A 21,505-nucleotide genomic window follows, 5' to 3' on the forward strand; every position below is an offset into this window, starting at 1 on the left:
TGCCGCGTCCTTCCCGTCCCCCGTCTCCGTGTCAGTCGCCGAAGCCTGCGGCGTCGCCTTGGACCTCCAGCGCCTCGACGTCACCCTGGCTCTTCGGCTCTCCGTCTCCACTTCAGTCTCCTCCACCACCTGCTCCGCTGCAGTCGGTCGGCCCCATGGAGTCGATGGCTGCTCCTCCTCCATGGCTCCTCCCTCCGTCGACTCCACCTTGGACCACCATAGCTGGGCTCTGGATCTCCTCCTGCTCCGGACTCCTCCTGTCTCCTTCCTGGCTCCTCCCTCCGTCGACTCCACCTTGGACCACCATAGCTGGGCTCTGGATCTCCTCCTGCTCCGGACTCCTCCTGTCTTCTCCCTGGCTCCTCCCTCCATCTGTTCCTCCCTGGACTGTCTGTTTACTCCCTCCTGGGGGCCGTCCTCCACCAGAACCTCCTCCCAAGATCCGGTATCCCAACTTCCTAGTTTTGTTTGTTTTGATGTTACCCTTTAGGTGCGAGGGACGCACCTTCCGGGAGGGGGGTAATCACACGTTCCCAGGACTTTGTTATTGTTTTAAAATCTCGTGCCATGTGTTCCCTGTGCCTGCCTTTCCTCCATGTTAATTGTATGATTGTCTGCAGCCGTGTTTCGTCAGTGTTGTCAATTACCCCGTGTATTTAAGTGCTGTGTTTTGAGTTCTGTTGGTCCGAGCGTCAAGGTCTATACCCGATGTCTACACCTGTGTTTATCCTGCCTGCCTGTTCTACCTGCCTGCCTTTTTGTATCTTTATTTTACCATTTTGAGATTAAACCCATTTGAGTTCATTCTAGCCTCGTGTCCTCAGTCCTGCATGAAAGCGCAACTGTGACATGTTAAATGTTACTGAAGATTAAGCAGTTTATACTGAAATATATTTCTAGTAGAAATTTGTTTTGGAGAAATTTGTGAGGATCAGACTAGTTTTGTGCATATCATCTTCAGATGTTCCAAACACTACACTTTGAGTATTCACAAATGTTTTGTTTAATATTTATTTATGTGATAAAGAGTTTATTATCCACACAGTCATCTATTAATTATTACCACTAAAAACTAATTTGAGTCAATACAGTTTCCAGCCGGCAGACGGGTTACCATGGTGATGCACTTTATGTTTACCTCAGATGCATATGCTTTTGTTTTTTATTGTAAAAACATGTGGCGCACACTCCTTTGTGTTTGAGAGAGAATATTCAATGTCTGTGTTGTGGTGTTACAGTTAATTCTCCTGTGAATAATAATACATTTATTTCAGTATGTGAATACTGAACGACTCAGAAAATGTAAATGTATATTTGTTTAAAGTAATATGTATAGTTTATCAGAGCGACTGATAGTTTGTGTAATCATCATGCAATTTGACTAATAATTTAAAGGAGGTACAGAGTATCGTTTCATATGGTTAAAAACTGCTTCCACACAAGACATAAGGGATATTAATATGTATTTTTGCAGCATGCTGATGCTTATTAAAGGAGATATGATGAAATGTGTTTTATAAAACCAGTGTTTTATTGCTGTTAACGAATACAAAATGGTATAAAACTGTGAAGTTTTTATTATGAAACGTGATTTGTGATTACAACTATGACTGTGAAAAAATTGGAAAAATATTTCAGTATTATGCTGTTACTTTGATTCAGAAATGTTAATAAACAGATTCTACCAAGCTACGCCTGCATGTGCTTTTGTTTCTTCTGATAATTCAGGTACTTTTAATCCGCTAGCATGTGTCTGGGATATTCAGATGTCTTAAATCCTTCTGAGATATCACAAACCAGGATAGTTGGGTGACTTAGGGGGATGGCACGGAACTGGGTTAGGAACCAAAGGTGTGCCATACTTACCGAGCTCCCCTCGTGTCTTCCAGGTAAGGGTGTCCCGGGAAAGAAGGGCAGGCCGAGGGCTCCTGGTTCTCCGACTCCTCAGTCATGAAGGCTCAGCCCAGTCAACACATGCTCCTCAGAAGAGTCCGGTGCTGAGAGCTGTGTGCTGTGACACAGGCCATGTTGGAGGAGGTGCGGCCCAAGGCGGCCTCCGCGGCAGGCGGTAGCAGCCGGTCACGTTGCATAGGCAATGCTGAGGGTATCTATCTGCTTGAAGTCCGCCACTTGATTGGAGATTGCTTTGTGGGACTCTGGCGATGCAGGTTACTGCAGGTCTCTTCCGCTTCCTCCCCTGAGGGACCGAGGCGTCCAAAACCTCAATGGCCTCATTTAGGTCAGGGAGAGACCATGGGCACCGCTGGTTGTGAGCTCAGGCCAAGTCGTTGAAGATTTTCCTTTTCGAGCCTCCACAGCCTTTCTCTGTGCGCATTTGTCTTCTCTGTATGAGATGTCAAGCGGCAGTCCGATCTCAAACATTTTGCAACTCCTACAAAAACTTTTCTCTGTGACAAATTTACTGATATGCATATGTGACCTGTCACTGGTGCTCGGTTTTGCTATGATACTACCTTCACAGAACATGGTGGTAGTCAGTCATCCATACCAAATCAGAGAGGTCAGTGTGGTGTACTGTAGTTGTCCAGGCCAACATCTGATGTGCTGACATCTTCAGCAGGGATCCTAGAAAACTACCAGAAAGATTCGCCTACCTACAGAATTCAGATCTAACCTGATCCAACACACCAGTATGTAATTCAGCTGCTCCTGAAGAGCTCCAGGAACAGGACCCCAGCATAAAAAATATCACATTTGATATTACATGGTACTAATCCAAATTTAATTTAAGTTTAGCTAAATAGGAAAACATTTTTGCTGTAATGCTGGCATTTTGTGAGAAGTTCAGTGACCTGGTTTCCTCTTTCGTGTAATATTTTCAAAAGATTAACGATGCAGCTGGTGATGGGTGCGACCAGGTGCTCCTCCTGAGTTACCCAGGTGACACTGATTGTTCCTCGAGCACAGACTTGAGCTGTGTGTTTTCGGCTTATTAGGCATAATGGGCTTCAGAATGTGCTTATAAACACGCTCAGTTTTGCCCATGATTAGAGCTGCTAATCTTTTGTAGTTCACAATCACTAAAATCATCTTAAGCATCCTCAGGATTGAAAAACTGTTAACAAACACCAGTTTTTTTGTAAAGTGACCATGGGTTCTTTAAAGGTGCTATTACAATAAAACATAGTATTAATATTATTATTATTAATAATTTAACAAATCTTAAAATCGAAAGTTTGTACTGGTAAAAATTTAGCATGACTTTTACTCACCAGCATGAGCGTTATTAGATCACTTTAAAATATAAAAGTTAAAGAAAACTGAAAGAGTACACAGACTGAGAGAGATGGAGGTGTGCCTTGTTCACGTGACAGGAGAGCGATCGGCCGTGCAGGAAATCTTAGGATATTTAAGAGCAGCTGCAGGTATCTGAGCTGTTCCGTCAGCGATGAACATGATGAAGATGATTCAGATGTTCAGTGTAGCATTCTCTGTTGCTCTTCTACTAAGAGGTAAGCTCTTTTGTTTTAACATTGTAGAACATTTTTGGGGCCTCTGACACAGCTACACTTTTCTTATTTATATTTTTATTATTGTAACAGTCAGTATCAAGTGCCATATATCCCTATGAAAAGTCTATCTAATTTCAATTCTCAGTTTTCCTTGTTTTTTTTTCTAAAAATAAATTTCTAGAATTTTAAGAAAAACGCAAGCAACATTTGGAAAAATTGAAGTTTGGATTTTTTTTTAGAAAGTTGTATCTGGGTGTTTTACATTTCCAAATTTTTTTTTATTTCTTTACGTATAACATTCCCCAAGCAAGTTCTATTATTATAAGCACTTTTCAGAGAAAACAAATCTATTTAGTTTACCAACAACATACAGTAGATGTTGCCTCGCATCACAAATGACCTTGTAAATGTGTACCTCTGTTAAAGTACTCTGTGGAGTGGTGCTCTGTGCTTTTTCAGAGTTCCCTTTTCATGCAAATGTGCTATTTTGTGTTTGTTTTCATGCACGCATGACACACTTTACTTTCACTTTGCTCTTCTTCAAATTTCCATTGAAAAACAGGGAGGTTCTGATTTAATACAATCAAAGAGCTCCACTACTTATTTTCACTGAAGACTTGATAAAGGTTTTGATCTACTTCAAATGTTGACTAGTGTACTTTATTATGACTTAGAAGGTAACTCATTCATGTTGAGCTGAATGTTCAGCAACATTACTCCCATCTTCAATAAAAAAAATAATGTTCAAAAATCATTCTTATATGCTGCTTTACTGCACAATTAACAACAATTCTGCAGCTGCTTCTCTTGTTCATAATGATTGATGATGCTATTTTTGTGAAACATTAGCATTCAAATATACAGTATGTCGTGCTGTCGTGGAGAAAGAACGAAGACCGAAACAGATGAACATACACACGTCAGAACAGATTAACTAATAATTAACGGTAACAGGAAGGACCAAATAAAGGAAACACAGGGACAGAACGAGGAACAGAACAAAACCAAAACACACAAAGTCTGAATTTCATTAATATAAAAATGAAATGGAAAATTAAACATTTTACTGATATTTTGACAGTACAAGCTTATGTTGAACTATTCCTGTACATACAGGTGCTGAATAAAGCAGGACATAAAAGTCTTCCATTACCACATGTAAATGTCTAAAATGTTTATTTGAGAAATATATTTAACCTCATATTTAACTTCATCTAACTGCATTGAAGTTTACAAACGTCTGAGTGATCTCCTTGCTGGTAGTGTTTTATTATACTGATGAAGTAGGAACACCAGCCCTCTAGTCAGAACAGAAGTTGTGTGACGTCCTGTGAAAAGGGCCTATTCTCCACTCAAGCCCATTGCTTCCTTTTTCTCAGAAGTAATTACTCACGTTACTTATTAATTAACTTTAATATTACTCACCTTAAATACTATATAGTAGGGAAGTATGTGATTTTGGACACGGTTCATGTCTTTTTTTCTCTCTCTCTTCTACCCAATACACAGCTGCTGTTGCAGCCAAGAGATCAGTTTGGATATTTTGGGTATCGGTTTGAAACATTTTATGTTTGTTGAATTTAATTTTTTTCTCGAGAGCAAGACAAAGTTGTCTTAAATCCTAAAATCAAGTTTTGAGTTTTTGTCTCAGACAACTTTAATTTGAACTTTTTTAAACCACGTCGAATGTTGACTATTATAGAAACGTTATTTAAAATTGTAATAATATTTCACAATATTGCAGTTTTATCTTTTTGGTCCAATAAATGCAGCTTTGCTTCTTTTCAAAAACTTAAAAAAAACTGTTACAAACATTTAATCAATAAGTATTTTATTTAATTTATATTTCAATTTTATTTGACTTACTATTCCCCCAAACGTTATAGGCAGCTAAACTTGTTTCTTGTTTTCTAGAGTGTGACGCACAACTGAATGGTAACTATTTTTCACCACATATTTTTAATGAGGCTTTTATGAAGCGTATATATTTACAATATTTACTTATTTGTGGTTATACCTTTTAAGAGTATGACCATTTATAACACCATAAACACATTGCATCTACTTAAACTACAATGGATTATATTTAGTCTCATATCTAGCCAAGTTCTTAATGCAAAGACCACTTATAAGTAGTAGTAGTAGTAGAAGCAGCAGCAGTTCTTTGCAAGTACATCAACATACTAGCTATCCTAACCTCAACCTAAGCCTACTGATACCCCATTGAGTATATACACACACACACGCACACACACACTGTATATATTGTCAGAGTGTGGCAGAGCACCTCTCAACACAAGGATAGTTGGAGGACAGGATGCGGTGGCTGGTGCTTGGCCGTGGCAGGCAAGTCTACACAACCAGAATGGCCATTTTTGTGGTGGATCGCTCATCAACAACGAATGGGTCCTGACTGCAGCTCATTGCTTTGAGTAACTATCATAGAGCTCTTGCAATCGTAAACAAGAAATACTTGACTTTCAATGGAAACGTTTACCACTTGTTCTCTCACCATATTTTAGAAGCACTGCAGTCACTGGCCTAACCGTGTACCTGGGCGAAGGACACAGGGAACACTAAATCCATACGAAGTGTTTGAAATGTCTCGGAAATCATAAAACATCCAGGCTATCATCACAACATTACGTGACAATGATATCGCTCTTCTGCGTCTGATTACACGGTGACATTTAATGACTATATCAGACCAGTCTGTCTGGCTTCATCAAGCAGTACCTTCTTCAGCAACACTAAGAGCTGGGTCACGGATGGGGTAATATTGATACAGACGGTCAGTTTTTTATTTTATTTCATTAACCTTGATCATGCACAACATTGTACACAACTGTATTATGGCAGAACTGATGCACATTTGATCATTTAATGTCTTTCACAGTTTCTCTGCCTTCACCGCAAACTCTACAGGAAGTGGAAGTGCCTGTTGTTGGAAACAGGCAGTGTACGTGTCTTAATAAAGACAGAATCGATCACAGACAACATGATTTGTGCTGGACTGTTAGAAGGAGGGGAAAGACTCCTGTCTGGTAGCAATTTTTACTATGCATTCGTTTGGTTATTTTGTAGTTTAAATGGGTTGCAAATAATCCTTCAGTATGAAAATAGCAATAGTAAAGAATAAAGTCTCTAAATACTGCAATGTAAGGCTTAAACTTTGAATTCTAGTGAACAACTAGTGAGTCACTTTCAAAACAGATCAATGCAAATATTTATAATATTTGAAATCGTACCAGTATTCAGTGATTTAGTGTATTGTATTATCTATATTAGTGCAAAATATACTGAATATGGCAAGTCCTTAGCATTTAACCCAATAATATCAACATTTCAATTTTATTAGTTAAAATGTACATTTTGGATTTTAACAAATGCTAATTGTTTATATCAGCAATTCGATTCTTGGTAATTGTTGATATCTATAATTAATATTTTTACTAGTTAAATGTTGAATAGGTGGCCAAAATCAATTGTTGAAATAAAAAAAACTTTTTATTTTTAATATAATACATATGAAAAATTTAATTGTTAATATCAGGAATTAAATTGCTGATATCAGAATTATCATTTCAAATAGTGAAAATTTTAATTTGATATTAAGTCATATCTTGAGAAGAAATAAAATTTAAAACAGCTTGCTGTATCTGTAAAACAAAGAAGATTGAACAATAGATGTTGATTTTGATTATGACTGATTATGAACTATATATTTTAATAAAATATGAAACAAACATGAAACAAAACTCAAACCCCATATTATAGTAAATTACAAATACATGACAAACAAGTGATTTTGGTTGTTAGCAAAAAATATTACAGTATAAAAATATTTATTTTAAATATAATATGGGGGTATGAACATGTCACTCTGGACATTCTGCAGTCTTATCCCCTCATTTTGGTATGCATATTTTTCAGGATTGTGTCAGATTTTCTTTCCCTTTGTACATTTAATTAATTTCTGTGATGGGTCAAATTGACCCACAAGGCACAATTTTGTTATTACACCCGCATAAAAACCTTGCGAACAATTACACGTAATTTTCCAATAATTCCTTCATATTATTACACATTTGATGTTCATCTGGAAGAGATATATGGAATAGGTAACATAGCATGTCACTAACCTGTTCTTCATTGTACAGTTTGATTCTGGTGGTCCTTTGGTCAGCAAACAGTTCTCTTTCTGGGTCCAGTCTGGAATTGTGAGCTTTGGCAAACAATGTGCTTTATGTAACCATCCTGGTGTGTATGCTCGAGTGTCTAAGTACCAGAGCTGGATCAATGAGAAGATCACCACCAACCAGCCAGGCTTTGTTACTTTCATCTCCAATGGTGCCGACAGTGACCTGGCATTTACCTGTAATGGTGAGCCTGTGCATGTCACACAAATGTTTTTTTTGTACTTAAATCTATACTTGATTTCAAAGGTAAATGGTGCTTTCACAACTAAAGACATATCACAGGTAAAGAACATTCCTAGTGTCATTTCCAGTCAATGTGCAAAAGAAGTGCCATTGGCAGGCGCAGTGCTGCAGACAAAATACAACCAAGAAAAAAGTAATTAAAATCTGCTCAACATTGGCAAAAGTTAAAGTGTTCCATAGTGTTTCTAAAACGCAATGATTAATGCTGATAAACAGTTTCTTTTTAGCGTGACTGAATCGTGACTGAAAAACTTGTGACTGAATCAGACTCACTCACTCAGTGAATGTTTCTTTCTTCTCCGCTTATCCGAGGCCAGGCCACGGGGCAACAGTCTAAGCAGGGACGCCCAGACTTCCCTCTCCCCAGACACTTCCTCCAGCTCTTCCGGGGGAACACTGAGGTTCTCCCAGGCCAGCCGAGAGATAGGTCTTCCCCGGGGCCTCCCCCCGGTGGGACATGCCCGGAAAACCTCCATTGGGAGGCATCTGGAACAGATGCCCGAGCCACCTCAGCTGGCCTCTATCGATGTGGAGGAGCAGCGGGTCTACTCCCAGCTCCTCCTGAGTGACTGAACTCCTTACCCTATCTCTAAGGGAGTGCTCAGCCACCCTAGAGAGGAAACTAATTTCGGCCGCTTGCATCTGGGATCTCATCCTTTCGGTCATGACCCAAAGCTCATGACCATAGGTGAGAGTAGGAACGAAGATTGACCGGTAAATCGAGAACTTCGCCTTGCGGCTCAGCTCCTTCTTCACCATGACAGACCAGTACAGCGACCGCATTACTGCAGAAGCTGCACCGATCCGTCTGTCGATCTCTCGTTCCATGCTCCCCTCACTCGTGAACAAGACCCCAAGACACTTAAACTCCTCCACCTGAGGCAGGACAGCCCCACAACATCCAGAGACCTGAGGTACTCCGGGTGGATCTCGTCCACCCCCGGTGCCTTGCCACTGAGGAGCTTCTCAACAACCTCAGTGACCTCAGCCAGGGTGATGGTCCCCCCGGGTCCTCGGCCTCTGCTCCCTCAAGGGAAGACGCGTTGGCGGGATTGAGGAGATCCTTAAAGTATTCCTTTCACCACCCAACAATATCCCCTGTCGAGGTTAGCAGGTTCCCACCAGCACTGTATACGGTGTTGGCAGGGCACCGCTTCCCTTTTCTGAGGCGTCGGACGGTTTGCCAGAACCTCTTTGAGGCTGTCCGCTAGTCCTTTTCCATGGCCTCCCAGAACTCCTCCCAAACCCGAGTTTTTGCCTGCACAACCACCGGGGAAGTGGTCCGCCAACCAGCCAACCAGGCCCGATAGGACTCCTTCTTCAGCTTAACGGCATCCATTACTTCCGCTGCCCACCACCAGGTTCAGGGGTTGCCGCCACGACATGCAGCAGAGACTTTACGGCCACAGCTCCGGACGGCCGCGTCGACCAAAGAGTTAGAGAACATAGTCCACTCGGACTCAATGTCTCCAGTCTCCCTCAGGATCCGGTCAAAGTTCTGCTGGAGGTGGGAGTTGAAGATCTCCCTAACAGAGGTCTTGCCAAACTTTCCCAACAGACCCTCACAGTACGTTTGGGCCTGACAAGTCTGTCCGGCCTCCTCCCCTGCCAACGGATCCAACTCACCACTAGGTGGTGATCGGTTGACAGCTCAGCTTCGCTCTTCACCTGAGTGTCCAAGACATGTGGCCAGAGATCAGTTATTTTCGAGCAAAATCGAAGCTACAGTCTTTTGCCTTTGCATGGCAGTATTGTAGTACATTATAAAATAGTATGCAATAATAACGTATTGAGTGTAATTTAAAATTTTTATTCAGATCATTAAAGAGCCCTCCTTACACCAACCCTATTCCAACCTAATAGTTTATTTTTAAATTTATGATTATTTCCTTTATTTAATTTTTAAAATAAATGCTTTTCTTTCACATTTAAAAAGGGAGAGAATACAATTTTAACCTGGGTTGATCGTGTCAAAATAAGTATAATAAACACTTTATCATCTGCACCACTAGAGCTGATGACATTTAAAATGTCTAGTCCAATCACATGTCGGTGGGGTGGGGTTAGTGTAAATAATCTCTGCTAACAAGGCGGGTTATTTGCACGTAATGTAAATAGACACTAATTTCTTAATATCATGGTGACAAATCAGAATAAAATGATCAGTCATTACAATTTTCTTACATTTTGCTTACACTTGCCCATTAGCTGTTATTTACATTTATCTCTCTCAATTTCCTTCTCAGCACGATCGTGTGTGACGTTCTGCAGCTTTATGGCCATGGATGGCTAGTCTGTCTTACAACAGTGATCCAGTGTGTGTAGGAACTTTGGTCTCTGACCTATTTGTGATGACCTCTGCTACCTGCTTTGACAGGTAATCATTTTAAGAAAACTTAATTTTATGTTAAATCTGTTATTATGACTTGTGCCTTCAGATCCAACATATACATTTTCAGATCAATGGAAATGAATAGATGGTCAGTTACACTATGGGGCTGCTCCAGCACACCAGTGGAAGTTGATGTGGTGAATGTCACTTTTGATGTGGCTTTTGGCAAAGGTCTAGCACTTGTGAAACTATCTTATCCGTTTCTTCATACTGCCAATCTACAGCTTGACATGTGTAATCCAGGCTTTGGTCCTGGTACTCCATGTTCTGTAATTGGTTGGAATTCAATAAATTTTACATGTGAGTTTATATAATCACTTATTTAGACTTTTTAAATATCAGGATATTCTATAGCATCTCAAGAATGATCCTTTTGTTTATCTCTCATATCTTTTCTCATCAGCTGATCCATCTTTTCAGCAATTCCACACCACCATTGTAAACTGCAATCCCCCTTACAACACACAGATCAACATCTGCACAGAACCTTTGAATGTTCAGCCGGTATCATTTTTTTAAATTTTTTAGTCTGAAACAGGTTTAAGTTACCACATACAGGTTCATCTCAACAAATTAGAATGTCGTGGAAAAGCTTGTTTATTTCAGTAATTTAGTAGTATATTAAACAATTTCAGTGCAACTGCAAAGGTTTCCTGAGCCTAGTCTCAGTTTGGTTCACTAGGCTACACAATCATGGGGAAGACTGCTGATCTGACAGTTGTCAAGAAGACAATCATTGACACCCTTCACAAGGAGGGTAAGCTACAAACAGTCATTACCAAAGAAGCTGGCTGTTCACAGAATAATGTATCCAAGCATGTTAACAGAAAGTTGAGTGGAAGAAAGAAAAAAATGCACAACCAACCGAGAGAACATAAGCAAGCAAAATTGATTCAGGAGAGTTTAAGTGAACTTCATAGAGAATGGAGTGAGACTGAGGTCAAGGAATCAAGATCCACCACACACAGACATGACAAAGAATTTGAATACAGTTGTCATATTCTTCTATATATGCCCCTACTCAACCACAAACAACATCAGAGGTGTATTACCTGGGCTAAGGAGAAGAACTGGACTGTTGCCCAGTGGTCCAAAGTCCTCTTTTTAGATGAAAGCAAGTTTTGTATTTCAAATGAAGGTCCTAGAGTTTGGAGGAAGGGTTGAGAAACTCATAGTCCAATTTGTCCAATTAACAAGATATTTCGAGAACTTCATGCTTCCTTCTGCTGACCAGCTTTTGGCATCTGCCCACACTGCTAAAAGTACCAAAAATTAGTTAAATGACCATGATGTTGGTGTTGTTACCTGGCCAGCAAACTCACCAGACCTCATATAGAATCAATAGGATATTGTCAAGAGAAAATTTGAGTAAAAAAAAGACCAAAAAATGATGCAGATGAGCTGAAAGCCACTGTCAAAGAAACCTGGGCTTCCATATCACCTCAGCAGGGCCACAAACTGATCACCTCCATGCCACGATGAATTGAAGCAGTAATTAAAGCAAACTAAGCCCCTACTAAGCATTGAGTACATGTACAGTAAATCAACATACTTTCCACAGGGCTTTCCAAGTTTTACAATTTGAATGGAATTACTGAAATAAATGAACTTTTCCACGACACTCTAATTTATTGAGATACACCTGTACTGCGCCCAGTTGTAATCTTTTCTGGAAATATCCCAAGTTAAAAAATTGCACTTCACTAATGTGCTATATTTTCACAGTATATTATACTAATATATATATATATATAACACTGGCCAATTTAGTGTTGGAGGTTTGTGTGTATAGTATTGTATGTGTGTGTGTGTGTACATGTGTTATATGTATTTAATATTAATCTTCCTTTGTGTACTGGCAGAACAAAGAAATTAATACAGGTTTGGAACAACACAAGGTTATGTAATTAATGACAGAATTTTCATTTTTGGGTGAATTATCCCTTTATGTTTATCATAGGAATTACTAAAGAATCATTCTTAGTATATTGATTACAAAATTACAAAATAAATCAAAATAGAACTCTTTAAGTACATTATCAAAGTGTATTTTTAACCTGGGATAACACTGAGTGTTTGAATTCTGTACAAAGCTGAATTAAGTTTGTGACGGTGTTTCTGGCTCAATCTCAGGTTGGTAGTCCTCTGCTGTGTAGAATCGGTGACGTGTGGCTTCAGACTGGTTTTTTGTCCCTTCCCCCTGGAAATGAAAGCACGACAGACTCCAACAGTACAGTCTTCATCAAGACCTCCCCGTTCAGCTCCTTCCTGACTAACACTATCTACAATGGGGCAGAGTCATCCTCTCCCACCTCTCTCTCCTACATCCTTCTGCTCTCTGCTGCTCTCCTCCAGGCCTTTATCACAAAATAAACTAACATATGCAGCACATTATCTGGGGTGTTATAGGTGGTTTTGTTTTGTATTAGAACTGAAGCTATATAAATCTTTAGTTTAAATAAGGTGAGGAATTAAGGTGAAATAGTTGTGCATTTCAAATAGTATAAAAACCATGAACTGTATATAGATGTATTACTCCTAAACGACAATAAATGTGTGAACATTTTAGACAGAGCTACAATCTACAAGCAAAGCAAAGGTCAGTACACTGGCAAAATAACGGAAAACTACAAAGGTTCAATACTTGGCATAGCTTCTTGCTCTCTATTTTTCTTTATTTCTGGGCTTCATACGCACTGTTTGCAACTAAGCTCTAGTCACCTGCCATTTCTCTAGGATTCATCTTTTTCTTTCCTGTTTCTCTAAAAGTGTTTTTTTCTCAGCTTCAACTTCCTTTTTTCCACTTAATAGAATTACCTGCAGCTATCTTGACAGACTTGACATTAAAGGCATAACTCACCCAAAAAATGAAAATCCTGTCATCATTTAACTAGCACAGTATTTTTTCCCCTCTTACGGACGGCAGTGTTCAGCAGAACAAAGGATTTCATACAGATTTGGAACTACTCGAGGGTGAGACAATGATGACATGACATGATGAAATCTTCTTACCTTTCTCTATGCTCTCTGTGAGACGTTCCTTCATGTACACGTCATAATTCCCAAGTAAAATGACCAACTCTAAATAATTCCCAGGATGTAGTCCCTCTGTAGTCCTCTTGACTACATCAACAACACGCTCCAACACCTGCCATCTCTGGAAAACTAGCTTTATCAGCTTTTGATGCTATTAAACAATATGCTTCTGCACAAACTCTGTGAATGTTGATTTTTCGTGCTCCTTTGCTCGACATGCTTCCAGTCCTGCATCTCACGTGTGAAGGTACTACTTTCATAAAGCTAAACACGTGTACAATGTATGATTTTCCTCACAGTATTGGTGTCATCTTTACAATGAAACACAAGCGCTAAAACAGTTCTTGGTTTGAGGTGAAAGATTTCTCCAGGCTGTGACCTTCTAACCCTGGAACGATTGAGAGATAGAGCAGTCATCCTGACTCTCACTGACACTATGCTTTTTCCTGCTGCAGTGACCTTCACCCTGAATAAGCAAATCAGTACAGATAAGTTGATTTCAGATCATTCTCAATATTAGGGCAACCGCAGTACTCATGTAGGACCGACCAGCAATGCAAATATATGCAGATATACACCAGGAGGACAACCAATGGCATGTCCCAATGTAATCATAAAATGAACAGGTTCTGTAAGTTCTTCACGGAGCTGTATCAGTATCAGGTGCTGTGCTCAACAGGACGAGTTCAAAGTGGTTGTCTGGTTATCGCCTGGGACTGTGAGTTTTCTCTGCTTTGTTCTACTATATTTTACTTAACATTGCTAGTAACTATGTTACCTTTTTTAAATATTGTACCTTAATATTCAATATTCAATATGTATATATACATGTATGTTTTTTATTCTCTGCCGATCAGATACTAAAGAAGATGATTACTGGAAAAACTGTTTTTATCCTGGTGCTGCTGTGAGTATGAAAAAAATTTGAAAAATAAGTCATATATATATATTTATATAACTTTGAAATTTTGAGGTTTTAAAACGTATAAAATAATAATAATAATTTGATAAATAATAATAATAATTATAGAAAATAATTTAAACCACAACAAAAAGAAATAAGGCGACCATTATCAGCTATCCTGTATCCTCTCTCCTAATATGAGCCAGATTCTTTACTTCATGTCATCTGTCTCCAGATGTCGCTCTGTATGTCTGTTGTAGTGTGTTTATAATATTTGATGCTGTCTATCTGTGTCTTTTAATACGACCGATGGTGCTGACAATTAAAATCTCGTGTTAAAAACAGGAACGTTTTCTTCACATATCATCATTTCAATAATAAAAATTAATTGACCACTGGCTCTCCTCTCCATGTAATCTTAACCAAACACTGATAAAAGAAAACCGTTAAATGTGTTCTGAGCATGTGTCATATCTATCTTGTAACATGTAAATGCCTTTTAATAGCAGACGTGGCCGTCTTTGCATGTACTCCCCTGAAGCTGGGTTCCTACTGCTTACAATTACAATCATAAATATTTTTCGGACACAACATTTTTAATTTACTTTGTGCCTAAAAACTATTAAGAAACGTAAATGCAGTAACTCTATTGGTCTTTTTATGCTTGACCTGATATCATGTTTTGTTCTACAGACTGCTCAAGAGTAGTGAGCAAACAGGACAAGATGATGATGATGATGATGATGATAATAACGCACCAGACGTCGAAAACATAGAAAACGAAAATATGGAAACCAAGCTGCCTGACTATGATAACTGGATGGAAAAACTGGACAATAATAAGTTGATTTCTGACCTTACTATCCCTGGTACCCATGATGCCATGGCCCTTTACGGAGGACCAATGGCAAAATGCCAGAGATGGTCACTGGAGAACCAGCTCAAGTCTGGGATACGCTACTTGGACCTCAGAGTGTCTAGCATCAAATGAACAATTTGGCACGGAGTTATTTATCAACATACATCACTGAAAGAAGTTCTCGACACAATCAAGAAGTTTTTAGAAACCGCAAAAAACGAGTTTGTGCTTGTCAGAATCAAGCCAGTTCTTCTTTTCAAGGGAAGGGTTCAGAATTTAGTTGAAGACTTGATTGAAAACGATAACAGTGTCTATAAGAGCCCTGAAATTCCAACGATTGGTGAAGTAAGAGGAAAGATTGTTTTAGTCCAGAAAAGTACATTTAGGTTGGGTAACGTTTTGTCTGAAACAGACAGGAAAGGAGACTATAAAGTAACTAAGCTTACAGACAAGCAGGGACTGATTAGTAAGCATCTGGACGAAGCTAATAATAACTGTAAATCTAACGCTCTCAGTCTGGTCTACTCGAGTGGAACAAGTTTAGGTAAATATAAGGGTTTTTGTTTATTGCCAAATTCATTGGCAGGGGAAATCAATCCTTGGTTATATAATCATCTTGAAAATCTTTCTAAAACTAATCCCAAGCCTTGTTTTGGGATCATAGCCATGGACTTTCCAAGTTCTGACTTGATTAAAATGATCATTAAATTCAATACCTAAGATGTTTCACTCTTTACGATGTTCTTGTTGCTTTAATCAGATTAATTTAGAATTTTTAGATTGATGATTTACAAATAATATTTCAGGTGTGTTGTTTCAATAACAAAGCATTCAAACATTTAATAAAGTATGATAAAGTAGTGCAATAAAACTTTCTTTGTTGTTTTATGGGTTTGGACAACATGAAGGTGAGAACATGATGGCAGAATTTTCCTCAATCAGGCAAGGTCAAAATGTCTACCACTATTCAATAGTTTCGATTTTTGGCCCTCCAACCTTTTTACTGGGTTCTTTACCACTATTAATTATTATTTTTAGAAATGCATTTCTATACTGACCACATGCAACATGAAGCATCCCATGTCATGGGAAGTACTTGGCACAGGGGATTCAGTTCAGGAAGGTACTGGTTTAGGAAGACCAGCTGCTTGTACTGACAGTTGCGGATCCTCTACACCTCTAGACTCTGCATTACATTAGCTGGGACTCGACCTATTCTGAGCAAATCATACTGCAACTGTATTGAAGAGTAAAGGACGAGCCCTGTGTTTCTATGTAAATCAGTAGAAACACAGTGCACAGGTACAAAGTAATTTCAACGGTGTGTTCTACCAAGCTGGAACTATTACCCATCAAGTGTAGACCTTTTCACCTACCTAGAGACTTTAGTTCTGTTAATTTGATTGCTGTGTACATTCCACCTCAAGCAGCATAAAAATAAAAAAATCCATTCCTTCTATTGTACAATTTTGCCAAAAATTTACCTTTTTAAATTGCAAATTTAAAATGTATTCATTAAAATTAATTAAAATTTAAAGAAGGTACACACTAATCCCTCAAAAACAGGAGGTAACACTTCAGTGTACTCATCTAAAGCAGAACAATCAGTCTCCTCTCTCCACTAGCATGTTTATTTCCTCCACAGACTATTCTTGACCACTTGCTTAATATATTTAGATTAACTTTGATAAACAGGAATATAAACATTGTAATTACAGTCTGAGTGAAAAGCAATCGGAAATACACTGGTCCAAGGTCTTATCCAACCTCGTCATTACTTTTAATCTGCTGTTTGAATCTGGGTGTGCCTGTCTTCATGTCAACATGATTGAAGTCCCTAAGAAACAATACTGTTAAATCTGTATATGAGATTTCCAAATGTATTATATGGGCAACCAACTGTTGAGCTGCCCGTTTGCTGCTGCTTGAGGTGGAATGTACACAGCAATCAAATTAACAGAAGTAAAGTCTCTAGGTAGGTGAAAAGGTCTACACTTGATGGGTAATAGTTCCAGCTTGGTAGAACACACCGTTGAAATTACTTTGTACCTGTTCACTGTGTTTCTACTGATTTACATAGAAAAACAGGGCTCGTTCTTTATTCTTCAATAAAGTTGAAGTATGATTTGCTCAGAATAGGTCGAGTCCCAGCCAATGTAATGCAGAGTCCAGGACACACTTATTCAGCCAGATCTTGGAGAAGCATAACATGGAACAATTGTCCATGTCTTCCCCGTTGCTTAGCAAGAGAGTCAGTTGACCCTGTTTCTTTGCAAGCGGGCAGATGTTAGAGAGTAAAATACTGGGAATGCAACGCTGTGCTCAGTGTTTCAGTTCGCTAAACCACAAGTCAAACCACTGGCTCTTCAGCCTCTTCAGTTTGATGTAGGCCAGGGCTCAACCACGAGAAGTCAGCTACTGTTACTAAGCACTATCCACTCAGTAAGACTAGACAACAGGGGAAAATCCCATGTTCTACTGAACAGAGACGTACAAAAGTCCCAGCTTTCCCATAGGAGGTCTCAGAACATAAACTTGTATGGACAATATTTCAGTGCATATGAACAATTGGAGGTGATTGAACCCTCTTAAGGTGGCAGAAGGTCTGACGAGGAAACAGGACTCAGAGACTACACTATGAAAAGGTTTTCCAGATACTCAATATGGACCACAGACCTCTACTGGTTGTAATTTACTAAACCGTGGACTAACTGTATTCTTGCATTCCTACAGTTTATTCCAAAATGCTTTGTATCAGGAACTGTGTGCAGACCCTGAATACATATGAAAAATATTTAAACACAAAATCTTGCATTTTGCATAATTATAAAGTTTATTATATACGTTTAACACCACAAAACATGCCATTAGGGTCAGGATCTGTCTTGCCACCCACAAAAGAACAGATGGGGGTAAAGAACGCCAACAGCATTTTTTTTTTATCATTTTTTTGGGGGGGGGATATAAAGTGCCTTTATACTTATTTTGCTGCAAAATTCCTCAGTTGCACCATTAACCTGCATATAAAACTGACACATACTCTGTCTGTTTGTCTCAAAAAATGAATCGCTTGATATACTCTCAATTGTAAGTCGCTTTGGATAAAAGCGTCTGCAAAATGACTAAATGTAAGATTATATTTTGGGCAGATGAGCGCTATTACTGCTTTCCTGACATGAATGGATATTTAATGTTTTTTTTTTTTACATCACATACCAACTCCACTGACCAGGTCTCCCTGGTAGAGGAGACTGAAGACTCAACAGGATTTCCTGGCTAAATAAAGATTGTGAGGAAATGAGCTGCTGTAAAATAAATTTTGGGTGGTTTCTTTTTAGGGACAGATAACATCTTGCTGCACATACACAAACATCTAGGGGAGAGCAGAGCACAAACCAACACGTCTTAAAATCCATTTGTATTTTTTGCACATTTAATTTTATGCGTGTATACTTTTTTTGAAAAATATATTTTATAAGCACCAACACTGATCTTGCATACCCCTCACACAATTAGTCAGTCAATAATTTCTTAACCAAAATATTATTACTAAATCTGTAAATGTAAAATCTGGTGTAATCTTTATTTGACTTCCTATGCGTAATCAAAACATTAATTAACTTTGTAGTGTTTGAACCAGTCAGACAAAACGTTCATTAGTTTTAAAAAATTATTTATTATTAGATTAAACGATTAGCACAGAGCCCTCACACAACACCAGACTCGGGGCCTATATCTCTGTAAACAACCTCTAGAGCCCTGGTTGACATCTCAGCCAGATCCTTAATTCACTCTAGAGACACACTGCTATAGAAATGGCTTCTTTGAGGACTTTCCTATTATATACCCCAGGTCATTTTGTATATTCTCTTTTTTATATGCCATTTTATACAGTCTTATGATAGACCTCACAACTAGTCTGTGGTTCTTTGAAACACGGAGAAGATGTGGAGGTAAACTCCTTTGCAACCCTTAAGTTTTTGTGCAAGGCCTTTTGGCCTTGACTTCCCATTCAACCAAAGATTCTGGGATCTCAGCCGATCTTCCTCTAAAGTCCTCGCTCTACCCGGGAAGAAACTCTAAATCATTATCTTTGGAATTCATCGCTCTTCAAACCAAGAAGCTCTCACGGCGCAAGTCCAAAAGCTTGAAAACATCAAGAAATTTAGCTTAGACTGCATCTGGATACTCCTCAATGACCAAGGCATACAACAATTTCATGAGGTCTCATTAAGGTGTCTCAACTTCACAGCCAAATTAAACTCCCTGTCGCAACGCCTGAACAAGAACCCATGCAACTCGGCTACACTCATCTGAGGTCCGAGGAACGGGAGAATAGATTGAGAAATCAGCTCTGCCTCAACTATGGAAAGTCCTCACTTTCCTGAAAGGCTGTGATGAGTGTCTCCCATTCCTCAGAATCCCTTAGACTACCAATTCTTTTAAAGTTTAAATGATGTGTACAAGCTGATACCTTAATGATGCTGCTGGGAATTTTGTGGATATAAACTTTGCTAAAACCCATGATCTCCCTCTGCTTCCATGTGATTCTGGGGTGGCGGTGGCAGCTCCATCGTATCTCCCCAACCATCAGATTCTCCTGTGATACCGGCCGAATACCAAGTTCTGGTGGAGGCTTTCAGTGAGCAGGAGGCTACTAAACCACCAAAACAACCATATGACTGTGCTTTTTCAAACGTTTGAAGTTCGTTTAAAGTCCACTAAATCCTGGAATGTTTATCAAAAACCTTAATTTTTGAAAGAAATGCATAAACTACATGGGGTTGAGTAAATTATCAGGAAATTTTCATTTGAAAGTGAACTTATCCTTTAAGTTCACTTTCAAATGAACATATCCTAAACTAGAAAGTCAGCTTTTTGTAACTGAAATAAACTTGTACTGACTGATAATAAAATATATCAGTGCATTTATGTTGTTTTAAGATGCATCCCAGTAATTTTTTCTAAGCGTGTATAAAAATTAAATGTACATGACATAGAAAGTACTGACAAGTATTACCTTTAATATTGTTAATTAAGTAGATAGTACATGGCACATTTTATACTGCATGCTCTACAAAATTAGTTAATTGCAGAATTTGTGTTTTTATACAACATACCACACACTGGCCAGTGAAAAAGAGGAGTAATTATAAGTTCTAGATAACCAATTATAACTGCATTTAAATGTTTAACATTTTCAAATGACGTCAAGATTTCTTTAACAAAGATTGCCCCTCTTCATCATCCATTCATGCCATTTCAACATCGTCTACAGAAAAATGAGAATTAAGAGATTTATTAGATGAAGTAACAAAGAACATCCCAATAACACAAACTGATATTTATAATTGTATCAGTCTCCAGTGTAAAGAAACATTCAAAAACTAGTATAAAAGAAAAGCCAGTTTAAAAATGACCTTACTTTGTATTTATAATCCAGAGGCTTTGGTGACTTTAGAGCCACTTGAAGTATTCCTAAAACGCAGTTAAAAAAAATTACTGTAAACTAATTCTTTTGTGACAGGTTAGGCATTTAAAAGAGTAAAGGTTACAACATACCTTTCTGGAAGAGGTTTAGCTTGTAGCTTAAAGACAAGAAACTTCATTTAATGCTTGTACATGAATATTAAATTGAAAAAAAAGTTACAAAATTTGCCCACCTTCAGCAGCCTCAGTGCAAAATGCAGAGAGTTATTTCTATAGAGATCATACTGCTCATTGCACTTCATTGCGGACTTCACTGAATTAGCGAATTCTTCAGGTATGCCATGCTTCAAACGGAAAACTTTATACAACTTTCCATTCAGAAAATGACTCACATTTTCTTTAATCACAGCGACACTTTGCTGTGATGAAAACAGCGCGTTGAGATTTTTCATACCAATTTGTACCTAAAGGGGCTGCAAGAAACACCATTACCATACACCATACTCTATTTTTCATTAAGCTTGCTCAGTTACACTAGCATTTTCAGTACGTGCAAATGTATTTCTTGCCTGTTAACTCAATGACTTCTTCGTTTCCACAGTACACCCCAGCATGATAAAGTGGGCTGGATTCATCAATCATGTTTCTCAAAATGAGATCACCTTCTCTTAGGTTTGGTAGTTCACTGTCAGAAATGTCACCCTTGCCTTCCATCACGGTTTCAAACTCCTTGCTGGTTTCTGACATCAGGAGTTCACACTCGTCCCAGGTAAGCATTGTGCCTAGTGGGGGAAAAAAAATGTTTGCTTCCTTGTTTTTATAAGAATCTTATAGAGAGAGAGAGCACATAGTTTATTACTCTTTAAACAAAAGGAGTATTAAGAACTGATAAACATTTTAGGGTAATTAACTATTCTTGAGTATTATTTTTAGTTTAGGAGATTTTTCAGATGAAGTAACAAAGAGCAT

The 21,505-nt window shown here is 38.5% G+C and overlaps 2 long non-coding RNA genes and 1 pseudogene across 2 annotated transcripts in view; 1 reads left to right on the forward strand and 2 right to left on the reverse strand.

Moving 5' to 3' along the window:
- Nucleotides 1–1,822: 1,822 nt before the first annotated feature.
- Nucleotides 1,823–12,865, forward strand: LOC122331653 (annotated as a pseudogene).
- Nucleotides 12,866–20,110: 7,245 nt separating this feature from the next.
- On the reverse strand, nucleotides 20,111–20,966 carry LOC122331600. Its single transcript, XR_006248217.1, has 4 exons — nucleotides 20,770–20,966; nucleotides 20,669–20,694; nucleotides 20,532–20,584; nucleotides 20,111–20,378 (listed from the first exon to the last, which is right to left on the reverse strand). It is a non-coding gene; the product is annotated as an uncharacterized LOC122331600 (long non-coding RNA).
- A 139-nt stretch (nucleotides 20,967–21,105) lies between these two features.
- The window catches only part of LOC122331604, a 2,872-nt gene continuing 2,472 nt past the window's right edge, over nucleotides 21,106–21,505 (reverse strand). Inside the window, exon 4 of the long non-coding RNA XR_006248227.1 lies at nucleotides 21,106–21,318. This is a non-coding gene — a long non-coding RNA (uncharacterized LOC122331604). The remainder of the gene's footprint in view (nucleotides 21,319–21,505) is intronic.

Source organism: Puntigrus tetrazona, unplaced genomic scaffold (assembly GCF_018831695.1).
Source record: "Puntigrus tetrazona isolate hp1 unplaced genomic scaffold, ASM1883169v1 S000000001, whole genome shotgun sequence".
In the NCBI taxonomy this organism is placed as follows: domain Eukaryota; kingdom Metazoa; phylum Chordata; class Actinopteri; order Cypriniformes; family Cyprinidae; genus Puntigrus; species Puntigrus tetrazona.